At 40.4% G+C, this 15918-nt stretch overlaps 1 protein-coding gene across 4 annotated transcripts in view; it reads left to right on the top strand.

Moving 5' to 3' along the window:
• FAT3 (FAT atypical cadherin 3) overlaps positions 1-15918 on the top strand; it is a 572988-nt gene that overhangs the window by 215428 nt on the left and 341642 nt on the right. The window lies entirely within an intron of this gene.

Below are 15918 nucleotides of genomic sequence, written 5' to 3'. Positions count from 1 at the left end.
ACCATTTCCAGTTATTGGTTTTAATAAATATTCCTGTAATTGAATGTGATTTAATAAAAACAGTTATTTCCAGCCTTTTGGAGTGGGAGTGTGACTCCCTGGTGGGAAAACAACAGAAGGGGGTTAATCAAAATAACTCTTACTTTAACTTGCTCTCTAATACAAGGCTGGAAAAGAAATAGTAAGCTACTCTGACTAGTGAGTTGGCTTTTTGTGTCATTGCATACAATTTGTGATGAGGGATGCTACACTTGGGCATTTATAGTGGAGAAAAGGACAAAAACCATATTCTAGACTGCTGCTTTCAATGCATCCTTCTCTGACACGCTAAATCAGTTTGTCAAATGATTCCTGCGAGGCGGTGTGAAGTTACTTTAGTGTCTTTCATTGTAGTAGTAAATGTAACACTCCCATTAACTTTAATGGTTCATTATCAGGGCCTAAATAAATATGGGTACAATGCTCTCTCTTCACGGAGGGGAAGCCGCACATATTGAAATGTATGTAGTTGCTTGTCTATCTTTGCCCCCTTTCCCTCCCCGAAGCCGTGTGAGTGTGTGTGTGTATATATATGTGTGTGTGTTTGTGTGTGTGTGTGTGTGTGTGTATATATGTGTGTGTGTGTGTATATATGTGTGTGTGTGTATCTGATTTACATGTTTGTGTGTGGGCAAGCTGCCATTGATTTCAGAAGAGCCAGGATTTCACCCAGTATGGATATATTTGTTATCTGTAATTTCTATGCAAATATATACTCCTATTAATGCTCCACTACCGAAACGTGCAAAATTAACATAAATCACTGTACTCCTCATACTAACATGAACCCTTATGTACTCCATGTATAAAAAGGAGATTAAATACCTGGAGATAAATGTGAGGGATTCTAGTGTGTGTGGTTCTAATACTATTAACATGTACACATTATGAGAAAGTGTAAAATTGCCTGAGGCATCAGTGAGCCAGCATCATGTTACTTTCACCCATTGCTGGTCTGACTGAAAACAGGGGTAGTATGATCAACTTGCTGAAATTTCATTTTGAGGTAACACTTTCACAAATAAAAGTTTGACATCATACATGACCTCATTTCTTGTCATGCCACATTCAGTTAAATGATTAATCTCAAAATGCCATTTCAGCTCATTGAGGGATGTGATATTATCTGCTGAGGGAGAAATCAATGGTAGCTAGTGGGGGGAAGGCCAAATACCCATCCTATCCACAGGTACCGGTGTTGTGTCCATATGTTACTGTATTCCTTGTATGTGCGCCAAAACCCAATTTTGACCACAAAGCTGGGATGAGGGGAAAAAGGAGTCTGATATAAATAAATCAGGAATCATGGACTGAAGAGTATTTGAAAGGAAAGTATTTAATATTGCACTGTGATAGCGCTTCTCCACCTGAGGTGGCTTGTGAATATTTTATTATACTAGCGTGAAACAAGATTCAAGATAAAATAAGAAAAAAAATTCTATAAACACCAAAGTGAGAACATCTCTTCGGCTGGTTTTGCTGACTCTACCAGCTTCTTTATACAGTGTCTCTCTTTGCCTTAGTGTCTGAGTCCATGTCTTTTTAAATCACATCTGACAGTATATACACCGTATATACATTCTCTGCACCGTTACATGTGTGTCTCTCTCCCTCTCTGCAATCATTTGTTATTTAACTCCAATAAGGTATTTTGCTTTGGGACATAGTTTGTAAGGCTCTGTACAAACTACAATTGAATTGCATCAATATTGTATCATGAATTTTCCATAATTATAGTCTGATTTTGCAGCCCTAATTTAGCCAAACATTTAAGATGTGGTTTAGTTCATCCGTATTCAGCAAAGAACTTACCCAGACGCTTAACTTCAAGTATATGCTTAAGTCCCATTGGAGTCAATGAGAGCAATGTATTTAAGTGACTTGTTCTATTAGGACCTGAATGTCTTCTGGAAGTCAAAGGGCACACCGCACCCTAGAGGAATGTGTTCAGCACATTGAAGAAGTGGACAGGGCATTCAGGAGTCCTGGATTCTATTCACAGCTCTACTAGTGTCCTGCTTTGTGACTTTGACCAATTCACTTCACCTCTCTGTGTTTCCCCCTTTGTCTGTCTTGTCTATTAAACTGTGAGCTCTGCAGGTCCCAGACATTCTCTCATGATGTGCTTATATACACACATACACCTCTACCCTGCTATAACGTGACCCGATATAACACGGGTTCTCATATAGCGTGGTAGCAGCGGGGCTTGGGCGGCACTTTAAAGGGTCCGGGGTTCTGACTCCTGCGGGGAGCCCTGGGCCCTTTAAATCACCGCTGGAACCCTGCTGCTGCTACCCCGGGGCTGTGGCAGCGGGGCTCGGCCAGCAATTTAAAGGGCCCAGGGCTCCGGCTGCTGCGGGGAGCTCTGGGCTCTTTAAATCACCGCTGGAGCCCTGCCGCCCCTACCCCAATATAACGTTGTTTCACCTATAATGCGGCAGGAATTTTTGGCTTTCCACGACTGTGTTATATCGGGGTAGAGGTGTATAGCAAAAAGGGGTCTGGAGGCACTGCTGTAATACAGACAAAAGTAATCTTCAATAAAACTAATGGCAAAAATACATGCACCATAAATTTTGAGTGAAAGTTTGTCAAACAAAAGAAGAAACACCACACCATTGTGAAAGGAAATGTATTTTATTGTGAGGATCTCTTTTGCAGAAGTGTTTTATTGAGCATATTGGCTGATTCTAGTTGACTTTTGAATGCCTTTACATTTTTGTTTAGAATTTGTGTAGCTTTGTGTGATATACTGTAATTGCAAGAAGGGTTTAGGTTTTGATCCAAAGCTCTTCAAGGTTAATGGACATTTTATTAGGCTTTGTGTCTCAAGTGCTGTCCTTTGAAGGTGAGAACTGGTTGGAAAATGTTTTCCTCCCCGCCTCAATGGAAAATTTTGATTTTTCAGCAAAAATATTTAAGTAAAATATTTAGATTCTGAAATGCTGCCACAGTGCCTCATACTTCCATTATCCTCTGTATACCGTGCTTGATTGTCAGACTGCATCTCCAATATGCACCACAGTCTGCCTTCCTGGTGAGGAGAAACAATGCATGAATTAGATAAAGTCTGACTGGGAATCCTGGCCCATAGTGGAGAATGGGGACATGAGGCAACACAATGGCATATGTGAGATAAAAATATAAGTGTTTGGCCAAAAGTTTTAGCTTTGGGGTGTTCATTTTTTTCTATGTAAAATAGAAATTTTCCACAGAAAGAAACTTTTTGTGAAAAATTTCATTTATACAAAAAATCTAATTTTAACCGATTTTTTCCTACCAACCATAGGACATGCCAAGTTTTTAAACCTGTACATAAGACTTGAGTTTCTCCTGCACTTCAGTTAGTTAAAAGAACATCAGGAATACAGGCGAGAATAACCCCTGTCATGGTGGGATTTGGCTAACCTCCTAGTTAAATGTGGATTTCAGGTATGGCCACTTTACCTTATAAGGTGTTAATATTTGTGATCTCAGACCTGACTAATTTTCAGAAGTCATTTGTGGTGTGTTTCATTAACAGTATTTTGCTGGGGCAGAGAATTCCCAGTGAAGAGCAATGATATGAGCTTCCCCCTTAAGTGTGGAAATATTATTGTTTTTTGGTCAAGTGTCTGGAAAAGGGAATTTTGGACTAGATAAAGTAGACCAGTATTAGGAAAAAAACTAACCCATGTGATTGACATTAAACATGGTAAGGCCAGAAGGCGACATATGAATATCTCTGTTATCTAGAGAACCAGCTATATATCAATAGGGAGAAATATGTTGTTAAACTGAAACCCTAAAATAGAATATGTCTAGAAGAGAGAGTACAGAGTAGAAGAGGGACAGATGTAAATTGAAAAATTACTTTAGGGCCTGCGAATGAGTCTTTCTTTAGAACCTTGGTATGAAAATCTGTGGATTTAAAAGTCAGTATTGGTTGAAGCCGATGACAACAGTTTATCAGTTTCACTGGGCTGAAATTAAACATAATGCAGAGAGAGGATATCAAATGATTTAATCTGAAAAAAAGTGCATCTTTTCTTCTGCAAGAAAGGATGGGACCATTTCCATTAACCCTGAAGGTGGCAAATATAAAATAGTCCTGAACGTGTACTTCTGCACAGCATCTCTGCCTAATACCCTCATTAAAAAAAAAATCCTGAACCAATAGCAGTCAGCTTGCTAGAACACTAGAGTAGTTGATCTGTAGATGAATGGCATTTAAATCTTCAAGAAGAGGCAAATTAAACAAGTATGATTGTAATAAATTATTTAGAGGTGTGCAGTGAGCTTAGGGTGCATTTATGTCATAGAGAGAGAGAGACATGCTTGGGAAGAGGAAGTGATCAATAGCCTGAGAATGGTGCCTGGAGACATTATGGTCATGTATTGCGTAATGTTTCCAGGGGCTTTGAAAAGATGTTACCCAGCAAATACCTGCTGGTGCTGTCTGGCATTTGGGGTGGAGGGAGGGAAGGACCATGACCTCATCCCTCCCAGACATGTTCCAGAGGGGCCATGCATGCATGGGGCTTCAGTCATACCTTTACTGGCACCACCTTTTCCTTTTCACTCCCCCAGTGCCAGCCCCATATGGGTTACATGTAATTGTGCTGCCCCAGGAACTATCTGGGAAACAAGTTTAACTGGAAGTGTCAATTTGCCTCCAGGTTTCCTCTGACTGCTGGAGGGGACTTAGCCTGTACCAGCTGTATACCTGGCACAGCATATGTCTACCAGCGTGGCTGCGCTGCCATGCCCATTAGGGAAGCAGGGCCTCCCCACCTACGCAAGGAGAGTGGGGGAGCAGGTCTGTGGGACCTACTCCCTCTCAGACGCTTCCCCACTGCTACTCGTGATGCGCTGCTGTCAAGGCTGAATCCTCACTCTGGCACTTCGAGTGCAGACAGTGGAGGCCTGCAAGGATTCTAAAAATTAATACTTGCAACTCCAGGCTTGTATTAAACTCCCAAGGTTACAGCTTTTCTCTGACCTTGGCTTCATAAACGCTGCCACCACCCAAATGCAAAAAAACCTCTTTGAACCCAGGAAGGAGCACTTGGGAATTCCTCCCAGTGCGGTACCCTCAAGCCCTTTCACACAGCCCTCCCCCCCGGGGGAAGAGCTGAGAAAGAAAACAAAGGAAATTAGCTGTTGCCACCAGCTAGTCAAATAGCATATGCACAAACCTCTTACGACACCAAAAATCCAATCCCATTCTTAAAAAAGGTAAATTTTATTAAAAACAAAAAGAAAATACATCTGGAACTTTAGGCTTTTGCTAGATTTTAAAAGAGCAATTCCAAAATTAAGCACCCAAAATAGTTTTCTTGGGGGTTCAGCTTAAAGGTTACAAGCAAACAAAAGTACCTGGGGTTAGCACAGAGGAGATCCACAAGCCAAAATAAAGAAATAAACCTGATAGCATTTATCTCAATCTTCCCTATCCAAATGATTCCTTCTAGGTATGGAAGATAATTTTTCATACCTGGATCAAACCTTACACAGCATTCCTGCTTATAGCATCGCTGCTCTGTCCCTGCAGCCCAGAGAGTGCAACGGAACAAAGGAAAAGTTTCTTTCCCAATTTTAAAAAGTTCTAGCCTTCCCATTGGCTCTTTTGGTCAGGTGCCCACTTTTTTTTCTTTACCTGGGGGACTTTTTAACCCTTTACAGGTAAAGCAAGTAGAGAACAGCTACCAAGAGGGATTTTACAGCTAACTGGCTGGGTGGGTGTCCATCAAAGGCAGCTCCCCCCCCCCGCCATTTATTTTCACAGCTCCCTTATTCCCCTGTGTGAAAGTAGGTGAGCCACTGTCCAGCTTTGTGACTGCTCTATGTGATCCAAGGGGCCAAACTGCCTTGCTTCCTTGGCAGGGTACAATAGTGGAGTTCTTGCTGAGAAGTCATAATTTAGAGCTCAGTTCTCTATGATGCAGAGCACCCTGATCTCCAAGAAATTATCTGAATAAAAAAAAGAAAGGCTGAGGGTCAGTTGAGGATAGTCTCTGTACGCTACTTACAAAACAAACAAAACCTGTCCTCAGTTTATCTGATCTTTGGGGGAAGGATCATCTTGTTTTGAGCTTTCACAGCTCCCAGCGCACTGGGCATGCTACAGGAAACAAATAATACTAAACGTTTTTTTCCTGATTAGAAAAATTTCTTTTTGCCAGTTACCTGAAGGTGTGTTGACATTCAGATAGACGCAAGTAAGGAGCACATGGTTGCTAGCATTAGATCTCCCTTATGGAATTTTACTGGTGTCCAGTTGGCCCAACATCAAATTAAAAGGTAGGTCTGAGTGTTTGAGAGCGAGCTGGAGGTTTTCAACAACCTCCATATTGCTATATTATGGTGGAAGCTGGTGGGATAACTCAGCAGAAACAAAACAGGTGGAATCAGCAAGATTCCTTCTTAAAGAAAAATGTGTTTAACTGGAAGGTAAAAGAGTTAAGAGAATATTCTCTCAGCCTGGAGTTCAATCCAGCCCCAGAACCCGGGGTGAAGAGCCTTCCTATAGGACAGTGTTTCCCAGACTTTTGAAAGCTGAGTCCCCTTCAGGAAAATAAAACAAATTGTTATCCTTTTGTAGTCCTGTCATGTGGGGTAAAAGGTGGCTTACATATCTTAATTTTTGCATTTCCCCTCCAACCTGATATTCCTTCCCCCCTTTTTCTCTTCTCCCCTCCACACACACTTTAGGAAATGCTGAAGTAGATATTTGTAATTTGTTACTGCCTCTCCTTTTTTTCATGACTTGATGCATCCCCACTAGAGTTGATCAGAAAATAGATAGTTTTTGTGTGTTGAAAAAGTACCCCCCACACCCTTCTTTTCTTTTGTCAGAAAATTTCTGAATTACTATTTTTCAACCAGCTCTGATTAATATGAAATAGGTTAAGACGGTTAACATAGAAAATATCATAATTGCTAACAGAATTAGTACCCATTGAAGTAAACAAGGTAGTTTGTACCTCAGAACTATTGTTTTAGGCTCTGTGCAAACTCAGGCAAAATATCACAACATAAATAAATAAATAAATTACAATGATTTGGACATGTGTATGTGCATATTTATTTGTTTTTCTTAATGTTAATTAAGTATTTTAGGAAAAATTGTCAGCGTGGCCACCAGCAAAAGCTGGTGGCCGCCCTCTGAGGTCACCAAAAAAATTGTTGTGAGAACCCCTCCCTGAGGGGGATGTACCTACTCTTTGAGAAGTGTTGCCAGAGGCATTCTTTTTCACTGAAGCTAGCCCATGTATAGCTCTTCTCTTGAGCACCTGTGCAAAAGGAAGGTAGAAGCTTAACGAATGTTAACTCCGTGTTTGCCAGGAGCATGTGCACTTTTAACCCGTCACTTGGATTTTAACCATTCAGCATCACGGGTGTTTAGGTGGAAGGTTGCACACTCCGTAAAACAATTATTATGGAATTTATTATTTATTCTCCCCCCCCCCCCAAATAGAGCAAGGATGTTGCTGACACAGCTGATTTTTGTAAGAACAAGGCCTCTTGGGATGGCTGCACATATATGGTTTTGTGTGTGTGTGTGTGTGTGTGTTGATTGCATATGGAGGGAAAAAGTGAGGAGCCAAAACAAGGAATAGAAAATCTGGCATGATTTCTCTCGAGATTTCTTCCTCTTCTAGAACCCTTCCTTCCATAACACTGGCCTACAATTTTGAGAAGTCGTCTGCTTCAGAGATAAAATGTGCTATTTATTATGTATTTTGATGTGCTGAATTCAAATATGACAATTAAAACAACTGATTGGCTACTGTTTCTAAGATATTTAAGTTTTGAAATTTTATGTCTATGTATATTGTGTAGATACTAGAGTTTTAACCATAAATTGTAAACCTAGGTCTTTTCATGTGTTTATGGTTGCTTTACATGATAATATTTCACCTGTCCTGTTTATGTAACACTTTCAAAATCAGCAAAAGGGTTATATAAATAAAATGTATTATGAAACAAAAGGCAAAAAACTTATGTACATAGTTTAGTCTTATTCAGTGTCTACTCGGCGCTTCTTGGCTTGTCTCTTGTATTCATTAAATGGAGCATCTCTTGTCACTGTCCAGCAATAGTCTGCAAGCATTGATGGGCTCCATTTGCCCTGATAACGTTCCTCCATTGTTGCAGTGTCCTGGTGAAATCGCTCGCCGTGCTCGTCGATCACTGCTCCGCAGTTCGGTGGAAAAAAATCTAGATGAGTGTGCAAAAAATGTATCTTTAGTGACATGTTGCAACCAAGGCTTTTGTATGCCTTGAGGAGGTTTTCCACCAACAACCTGTAATTGTCTGCATTGTTGTTTCCAAGAAAATTTATTGCCACTAACTGGAAGGCTTTCCATGCCGTCTTTTCCTTGCCACGCAGTGCATGGTCAAATGCATCATCTCAAAGAAGTTCACGAATCCGAGGACCAACAAAGACACCTTCCTTTATCTTAGCTTCACTTAACCTTGGAAAAAATTTTAAACGGAGGTACTTAAAAGCTGCTTGTGTTTTGTCAATGGCCTTGACAAAGTTCTTCATCAGACCCAGCTTGATGTGTCAGGGTGGTAACAAAAACTTCCTTGATTCAACAAGTGGTGGATGCTGAACACTTTTCCTCCCAGGCTCCAATGACTGTCGGAGTGGCCAATCTTTCTTGATGTAGTGGGAATCTCTTGCACGACTATCCCATTCGCAGAGAAAACAGCAGTACTTTGTGTATCCAGTCTGCAGACCAAGCAAGAGAGCAACAACCTTCAAATCGCCACAAAGCTGCCACTGATGTTGGTCATAGTTTATGCACCTCAAAAGTTGTTTCATGTTGTCATAGGTTTCCTTCATATGGACTGCTTGACCAACTGGAATTGATGGCAAAACATTGCCATTATGCAGTAAAACAGCTTTAAGACTCGTCTTCGATGAATCAATGAACAGTCTCCACTCATCTGGATCGTGAACGATGTTGAGGGCTGCCATCACACCATCGATGTTGTTGCAGGCTACAAGATCACCTTCCATGAAGAAGAATGGGACAAGAGCCTTCTGACGGTCACGGAACACGGAAACCCTAACATCACCTGCCAGGAGATTCCACTGCTGTAGTCTGGAGCCCAACAGCTCTGCCTTACTCTTGGGTAGTTCCAAATCCCTGACCAGGTCATTCAGTTCACCTTGTGTTATGAGGTGTGGTTCAGAGGAGGAGGATGGGAGAAAATGTGGGTCCTGTGACATTGATGGTTCAGGACCAGAAGTTTCATCCTCTTCCTCATCTGACTCAAGTGAGAATGATTCTGGTGCATCAGGAACCGGCAGTCCTTCTCCGTGGGTACTGGGCATATAGCTGATGGAATCTTTGGATAATGCACAGTCCACTTTTTCTTCTTTGACACACCTTTCCCAACTGGAGGCACCATGCAGAAGTAACAATTGCTGGTATGATCTGTTGGCTCTCTCCAAATTATTGGCACTGCAAAAGGCATAGATTTCCTTTTCCTTTTCAACCACTAGCGAAGATTTGTTGCACAAGTGTTGCAGCATATGTGTGGGGCCCACCTCTTGTCCTGATCTCCAGTTTTGCAGCCAAAATAAAGGTGATGGGCTTTCTTAACCATAGTGGTTATACTGCACTTTTGTGATGCAAAAGTCACTTCACTACAAACATATCAGAAGTTATCTGCACTGTTCATACAAGTACAAGGCATCTCTGCTCACTTTGGCTAAACAGAAATGTGTTCCTTTGCAAAATCAAACACTGACAAATAAGAGAGCACGACACTGTATGATTTCTAGAGCTGATATAGGGCAGTTTGTTCAGCAGAGTGATGTAAGCTTCGTTATGATTGCATTATCCATGACTTCTAGGAAGAACTTGATGCAAATCATATCTTGTATGACGCAACACCAGCTTCAGATTGCATCATTCATTGTTTTGCCTAAAAAGCAAGTACTGTCCAAACCCAGTCATAGATTTATTCATAGATCCAGTCAAAGATGTATTTTAGTCATTTCTGGTTTAAATTGAGTTCCCTTCCCTTTATAACTCAAGTTTCAGAGTAACAGCCGTGTTAGTCTGTATCCGCAAAAAGAAGAACAGGAGTACTTGTGGCACCTTAGAGACTAACAAATTTATTAGAGCATAAGCTTTCGTGGACTACAGCCCACTTCTTCGGATGCATACCGAAGAAGTGGGCTGTAGTCCACGAAAGCTTATGCTCTAATAAATTTGTTAGTCTCTAAGGTGCCACAAGTACTCCTGTTCTTCTTTATAACTCACTTATCCTCTGCCATTCCCAAGTCAAGGGTCGTATATACTGACCCAATAGCATATCTTGAAAACTAGAGCCAATCAACAATTTTAAGCATCATTTTCGTTCTCAGTAACCCAGAATCAGTAAACTTTGACTACATTTATTTCAGAAGCATTTTGGCTGTAGAGTAGTGTTATCTGACACCTATTTCGTGGGCTCAGTTAAGTTCTCAGTCAACCGGTCACTACGTCACAAAATTAATCACTGCCAATGATTCCTTTCTGAGACAAGCAAGCATGAATGGACATGATTTTGTTCTTGCCCCTAGAAGTGGGTCCCTCCCCATTTCAGGAATTAGGCAACTGCATTCTGTAAAGGTAGCAAAGTTTTTAATACCATTGTGTATGCCACACCTGTTCTGTAAAAAAGTCTCTGGGACGGTCAAAGCTGGAACCTGTCAGCAGAACTAAATTTGTATCAGGGAGAGTGAAAAATATTTTTGATCTAAAAGTGAATTTTAGATGAGACTGTACAGTACAAACTTAACTCTTTAAAGAAAATGAAGTGAGAACAACACATCACCTATTACTCTGTTTATGTTCCCTTTTGCATTAGGCACGTCCCACTTCTACTTACTAGGTGAAGTGTGTACTTTCAAAACAACAAAACAACCTTTAATGTCTGACTGGACAGAATCCATGCATTGTCTTATATTTTTAAAGTCTGTCAAAGAGTTTATCACACTGGATCTCCCAGGAGTTAAGTGATTGATACACAAGAAAATAAAAATATCTTTATGATCTTGTCTATATTCTGCAGTTGCATGGTGGACATTAATTTAAGGAATATATTGTAATTGATTGCGTCTTCTCTATGCACTGAGTAAAAGGATAACTCACTTGTGCAGCTGAACTCCTTTAGCACATCTGAACAAACAACAGAATCTCAAATCATAGGAAGCCAGATTCCACCACACTTACTCACACTGAGCAGTAATCAGTGTGAAAATTGTTGGGACCACTTGCTGTGAGAGGTACTACTTCGTTTGAGTAAGAGCAACAATTCATAGAATATCAGGGTTGGAAGGGGCCTCAGGGGGTCATCTAGTCCAGCCCCCTGCTCAAAGCAGGACCAATCCCCAACTAAATCATCCCAGCCAGAGCTTTGTCAAGCCTGACCTTAAAAACCTCTAAGGAAGGAGATTCCACCACCTCCCTAGGTCACCCATTCCAGTGCTTCACTACCCTACTAGTGAAAAAGTTTGCCCTAATATCCAACCTAAACCTCCCCCATTGCAATTTGAGACCATTACTCCTTGTTTTGTCATCTGGTACCACTGAGAACAGTCTAGATCCATCCTCTTTGGAACCCCCTTTCAGGTAGTTGAAAGCAGCTATGAACCCCTCCCCCCCAAATTTGACCCATAAGAAGTACACCAGTTGAAACGGTGTGCAGGATGCAGAAAAGATCAATGTGTAAATTGAGCAAAGAGGCCAGATGAAACAGAAATAGTATATGCTGTTACATACATGTACTTTGTTTAAAAGGAAGTGAATAGTTATTGGGATGAGGAAGAAAACCCACAAATCTAATTTCTGGCCTTAAAGAGAATCAGTACTGTCATTCAGAAAGTGCAAACAAGGCTTCAGAACTTGAACTGTTCACTTCCAGAAATCCTATCTGGGTAGAAAGAGGACCTTCGTCTTGAAAGCACTGAGACAGGATTGTGGAATTGGTACTTTGGTGGCCAGATTGATGACAACGTAGAACTAGAATGAGGGGAAATCCATGTCCAAGTCTTAACGATACACCCTGGGTTTTATGCTAATTTCCCATCATTCCTACTGCCTTAATGTCAGAGCAAGTGATCTCTTCTCCAGCTCAGGAGCACATCAACAATGCTTGGAGAACAACTGAAAATGGCTATACAAGGTTAGAAGGCACTTGTCGCTTTCATTTCTTGGAGCAGGAGAGCAGTGTCTGTGCAGCACTCCAATCCCCTGATAGCCCGAGAATAAGGCACATATTGGGTCTCTGAAATTTGTGTACAATTTAAGGATGGATAAACTCATGTTGCATAATTTCAAATCTATTAAAAAATTATGGATTTGAAAGTTCAGCTCCAACACAAGTCGTATCCAGTTCCCATTTCTTCTAGGAGACAGTGCAAAGAAATGAGCACTGAGTTTGGCTTACAATATGATTTTGCATTTCTGGAATTTATGGCACTATCACAGAAATAAAGGAATTTGTCAGTTCTACATCACTGCTCCTTTAATTGTACAATTATACATATACACACAATCTTTTAAGAACTTTCAGTGTGGCTGGTGCTGTACAGACAGAAAAAGATCTCACCCATATCCCAAGAAGCATTCAAAGCTATCCTAAGCCTAAATCAGACAGATAAAGTTCAGGCACACCACACTATAAGATACCAGAGGCCAGAGACTAGTCCACTCTCAAAAACAGTGCAGATATCCTTCAATATCATCTACAACTTCCTTCTCCTTGGTAGATGGCCACTGAAAAGTTTTGTGGAAGAAACACAGTGGTGCTGATATATTTAAAGAGATTCTCTTTGTATCAGCAAATCATTTGCTATGTTTCAGTGGGTCTTCACATGAATAACCTCTATAAATAAAAATGCCTGTTGTTCCAATTTTGTCATACCCACACGTGTCCTGAAATGTATCAGCCCAAAAGTGTATCTAAAGTAAATAAATAAATAATGTAGATTTAGCAATGTTACTTAATGAAGCACAATAGTTTAATTTGAAAATTTATAAGATAAGTTCAACCTACTTAGCATTTTATACCCCAATTCTGGGTACCCAGCAAATATAACCAGTGAAACATGGGTAGGGACATGATGAAGTTGACATGCAGATTTCTTCCTCTTTTTATATATGCTACTGAACAAATGTTATCTAATTACTACTGCTAAAAGAATTAGCTGCTTCATTATGAAAAAAAGCATACTACTTTTCTTTGATTCATTCCCTCAATATAGGGAATATTAAATGGATTTTCTATGTTTGTCTTGGGTATATACTGACCCAATAGCATATCTTGAAAACTAAAGCTAATCAACAATTTTAAGCATCACTTTCGTTCTCAGTGACCCAGAATTAGTAAAGTTTGACTACATTTATTTCAGAAGCATTTTGGCTCTAGAGCAGTGTAATCACTTTTATGTTTCTGGTCTTAATTAGAATTTTGAGTGCTGTTATGGAAGACGTATATGTATCCCCCTGTTGAGTCCTCCATCTGATTTGGCATCTACAAATGCATTTCTTAGAAATTAATTAAATTGCTTTTGATGAAAGGCCAGTTCTTTTGTGTTAACTGTTAATTCTTAGCAGGTAACGTGATTAAATGATAATCAGCTTGAATTTCAGCTTTATATATTTGTGGTATATGTTTTTTTCTTATTTCAGACATTGTGTAGTCAGATGTCTATCTAGCTTTAGTGGTCTGTACAGAAAAACACACTCTTATAGGAGAAAAGACAAGGATGCCACCTTGAAAGGACTGAAAGACTGCTAGTATCGTATAAGGTTACAGTTACCATTTTTTTCACTTTTGTAAAATAACTCCTTGGTTATTCTTGCATGGCTTTTCACAGCTCCAACCAGCCAAGAGAAGTTTTAAATGCATTTCTGATTTTTCTTTCTCCCGCTCTTAATATGCAACTAATTTAGCTGTTCAGTGTGAGGAGAGGAGAACAGTCTTGGGACATCTCCATCTCTGTCACAGTAAGAGAAAACAGTGCTTAGTGCATGAGGTTGTATCCAATATCCTAAAAAGAGGCTTGGTAGCAAGGTGGATTGATTTAAATCAGTGTGATTTAAATTATTATTTAAATCACCAAGTGGAAACAATTTGAATAATCGATTTTAACCAACTTTTCCATCAAATTGTTATTTTCTAAAGAAAGATGCATTCTCATTGTTTGATATAAACGTTAAAACACGTTGATTTACATCTAAACGGAGCCTTTACACTAGATTTTGTACATCTTTTTGCTACCTAGGATGGTACATTATACCTATATACTAGGGCTGTCAGGTGATTAAAAAATTAATCACGATTAATCGTGCTATTAAACAATAATAGAATACCATTTATTTAAATATTTTTGGATGTTTTCTACATTTTCAAATATATCCATTTCAATTACAATACAAAGTATACAGTACTCACTTTATATTATTTTTTATTACAAATATTTGCACTGTAAAAATGATAAACAAAAGAAATTATATTTTTCAATTCACCTCATACAAGTACTATAGTGCAATCTCTCCATCATGAAAGTTGAATTTACAAATGTAGGATTATGTACAAAAGACCCCTGCATTCAAAAAGAAAACAATGTAAAACTTTAGAGCCTACAAGTCCAATCAGTCCTACTTCTTGTTCAGCCAATTGCTCAGACAAACAAGTTTGTTCACATTTGCAGAAGATAATGCTGTGTGCTGCCTCCTATGCGCTGCCCCCATAGCTCCCATTGACCACAGTTCCCAGCCAATGTGTGCTGTGGAGCCAGCGCTTGGGGGCAAGGGCAGTGCGTGGAGCCCCCCAGTCGTCCCTCCACTTAGGAGCCAGAGGGACATGCTGCCGCTTCTGGGAGCCGCGTGGAGCCAGATAGGGAGCCTGCCAGCCCCGCCAACTGGACTTATAATGGCCCGGCAGCGGTGCTGACTGGAGCCGCCTTTTTGACTGGGCTTCCGGTCAAAAACCGGACACCTGGCAACCCTACCCTCAGCCTTCAAACACGGCTGCAATACCCTATCTTAAAATCTCCCCCTTCCCTCTGCCCTCTTTACCTGGTCTCACTTACATCTACCTCTTCCTCCTCCCGTTTGCCCACAAGACCTTGAATGTGCTACCTATACCACTGCCTTGACTTTTCTGCTTCAGTTCCTTACCGGATTGTCTGGAATATGATTTCTGTCATTGAAGCTGCTCCTAATAAGGTCAGTGATGGTCTTCTCTCAGTCAGATGATCTTCTCCTCGATCTATCTACTGCTTTAAACACTCTCCTCCTCTGGGCTTTCATGATATTGTGTTTTCCTGGTTTGCTGAGGGCTACTTGCCAGTCTTTCTTCCTTCTACATTTAATCCCACTTGCTCCTACGTCTGTAACTACCACTTGCAGTCTAGTAACTCCCAAGTTAGCCAGAATTGCTCTTGGAGTTCCCTTTGTTCCCTCTTCCCCCTGCACCCGGGTCAAGGCTTAATTTGCCAGAATCTGGCCTGAAATGTTAATGATTTCTGATTTTGTTCTGATAATTGAATGAACATTCTAGCTCAGTTATTGTAACTGGGTCTATGCCTTTATGAAAAGTGATCTCTCTCCTGAATGAGGTAATTATGGAAAGCCATATGTGATATAGCAGACACAACAGGATTCAGGTATGATGTTTTGCAGAAGGCGGTAGTGTAATCTCTTTTGCCAGAAGCACAGTGTTTGTGAAGGAATGGAGATTGTGGAGGGGGAGCGTGGAGGAGGAAAATATCCTTTTTATTTATCTCTAGGCAATTGAGCGTGCCTAGGGCACTCTCTGTAACATCAATTTAATAACACAATAAAAAGGCATTTTTTATTCTAGTGACTGGTTGTGATATTC

This window comes from Malaclemys terrapin, chromosome 1, assembly GCF_027887155.1.
Source record: "Malaclemys terrapin pileata isolate rMalTer1 chromosome 1, rMalTer1.hap1, whole genome shotgun sequence".
NCBI lineage: Eukaryota > Metazoa > Chordata > Testudines > Emydidae > Malaclemys > Malaclemys terrapin.
Note: the sequence above shows the minus strand (reverse complement) of the source record. Positions and strands in the feature narration are given on the sequence as shown.